This window comes from Montipora capricornis, chromosome 10 (assembly GCF_036669925.1).
Source record: "Montipora capricornis isolate CH-2021 chromosome 10, ASM3666992v2, whole genome shotgun sequence".
NCBI lineage: Eukaryota > Metazoa > Cnidaria > Anthozoa > Scleractinia > Acroporidae > Montipora > Montipora capricornis.
Window position 1 is genome coordinate 72334309 of NC_090892.1, and position 2500 is coordinate 72336808.

At 37.2% G+C, this 2500-nt stretch overlaps 1 protein-coding gene across 1 annotated transcript in view; it reads left to right on the plus strand.

The window, feature by feature from the left end:
• Positions 1-2500, plus strand: part of LOC138022305 (serine/threonine-protein phosphatase 4 regulatory subunit 1-like) — a 63567-nt gene that overhangs the window by 15165 nt on the left and 45902 nt on the right.

The window sequence follows — 2500 nt, forward strand, 5'->3', positions numbered from 1 at the left end:
TCCAGGCAGTCTGAGCAGAAGTTACTCAAGCAACTGTATCATCAGTTGATCTAGATGGTGTCTGAACAGATTGTTTTTCTGCTAAGTGAACCATGATATTATTGAAGGGTGCTGCGTTGGTGGGGAAGTAGTATACAAAAATGTGGGTTTTATCAACTGAGTTGATAATGTAAATTGGCCACCGTACAGAGATTCTAAAAGCTGATGTTTCAAGCATTAGCCCTTTGTCAGAGCAAATCGAGGAATTGTGGGTTATGTGTTGTTTTTATAGTAGAGTAGGAGCTACGCTATTGGTGGTAACATGACAACGTGAAAAATAGGAATATATTAGTTAGCGTAAACACTGGCGTATAAGCTGCACTTGCATGTAAGCCGCACCCTGAGTTTAGCAACTTAGATTTTGGGGAAAAAAATTGAAAGAAATTAAAATAAATCAAAAGTGGAGTCTTGACAAAGATGTCTTACATGTAAATGCACTGTTTCTTCAAGTTTCTCGTATTGACTCACTAACATTTAAAACAGAGAATACTCAAACTCTTACCTATAATTTTGACTCTAATAGTATGAAAATCTGACTAGAACATAAATTTGATCTTTTTCATTAGAATTTACATGCAACAACACCTGACGAACGTTTCGGTTCGTGAGGATTAAGGGTGCCGATTTGGAAGATGAATTTTTGTTCCAGATTCTTGCGGCTTTCCGTCGTACCTAGATGTAGGGAAAGGCTGCAGATAGCCATGTGTTTTTTGGAGTGGTTAGGCAGATTAAAATGATGAGCGACTGGCTTAAATGCATCCTTTTCATTCTTCTCAACATCGCGAAGGTGTTAGCGGAATCAGTCGCACAGTCGTCTACCTGTCTCGCCAATGTATAATTTATTGCATAATGTACAGGTTATGCAATAAATGACATTAGCGGAGGTACATGTGAAATGATTGGTAATCTTAACAGATTGCTTAGGTCCCGATATCTTGCTACTGTTAACGATGAAAAGACAAGTTTTGCATCGTGAGCGCGCACATGTAAATACTGTGAACAGTGATAAATTTGTTTTTATTCCTCTGGTGAGTTAATGTCAGGGCTAGTCTACCGTTATTACTGGCTTGCCAGTATGGCAATCCCAGTGGGAAAATGGGTAATATTTCATCGTTATATTTTCCGTATTGGTAAAAGTCTTGCCTGTCACCCCCCACTAAGTGGCGTCTAACTTTGAAGGAATCAAACGCGTTGAATGCATCGCAGTGTTTACTGAAGTCGCATCTAAGTTGTCGGGCAATTTACATTTATTTTGTACTCAACTCTGCAAAGGGAAAAAAAATTGGAAATGTGACAGTGAAGAATTATTTGAATGAAATCTTGTTGTATCTTTTGTGCTTCATTATTTATGGTCAAGGTTCTTTCGAAAAGGGTTTGATGTGAACTGTCAGAAATTTAATATTTAATTGCATATGCTTTCTGACTCGGATTGTGTCTTGTTTGCATGCACACAATTGAAGTAAGAAGGGTTTTTTGCCTCTAATAGCAAATAATTATGTTGTTTGTTTCCATAAATTTTTCGCTGTAAAAGGTTTTTGTGAGATTTCCAGCCTTTGTGAATTTAAAAATTAATGTTGGGTGAATATCGACCTTAACAAGTTTGCATATGTGGGTTGAAATGTGATACGGGAGGATTTTTGTGGTAGTGCGCTGTCAGCAGCACGTGCCTAAGTCCAGAAAATAAACAGGTCTGTTGGAAGCATGCTTGAGTTTTAACAAAATGAGCCCCAAAATCAGCAAAAACTTGTGACGGTGATGAATAATAAAGTAGCTGCTTTTTCCAAAATGATGGAATTACCTGATGATAAATAACCTTGTCTTGGAGAGTAAATTTTTGACTTTGCAGAAACAATGGTCAATGCAAAGAGTTAAGCGATTGTAATCTTTGTGTTGAATTCACACATTTCTGGTCAAACTTTATAACAGTTGAAAGAAAAAAGAAAACTAACAAAAACAAAAACCCACTATCTTGCCATCATCTGACACAGATGCTTCACTGTTTAAACACGCCACAGTAACTTGATCATGGCGCCCGCTGGATTTGATGTCACTTTTGATTTTGCAGTTTACTTGTGCAGCCAAAAGTACAATAACAAAATTGAATGTAGCAAAAATCTCCCAAACTGTTTTTCGCTGATGGTAACTTATATTCGCGGTTCAAAATTAATGTTGTTTTCATGTCGTAAATTTTGTTGCTGATGGCAAAATATTCATTCTCAATCAACCGCCCTGAAAGCCTCCTTCTGCTCTTCCCAAAAACTGTGTATCAATATTTATTTACTTTTGCATCAATATTGGCTTTGCATAAAGCAAGCTACCAGTAACAAAATCTGTACCTTTCTTAGTTCGCATTTTTGAGCATTAGAATAGAATTTTTGGTCCTCTGCTTCTGCTACAAAGTGGTATATTTTTTATGTCGCTCATCCAGATACTAACCCTGCCAGACAGCGTTTAACCTCAG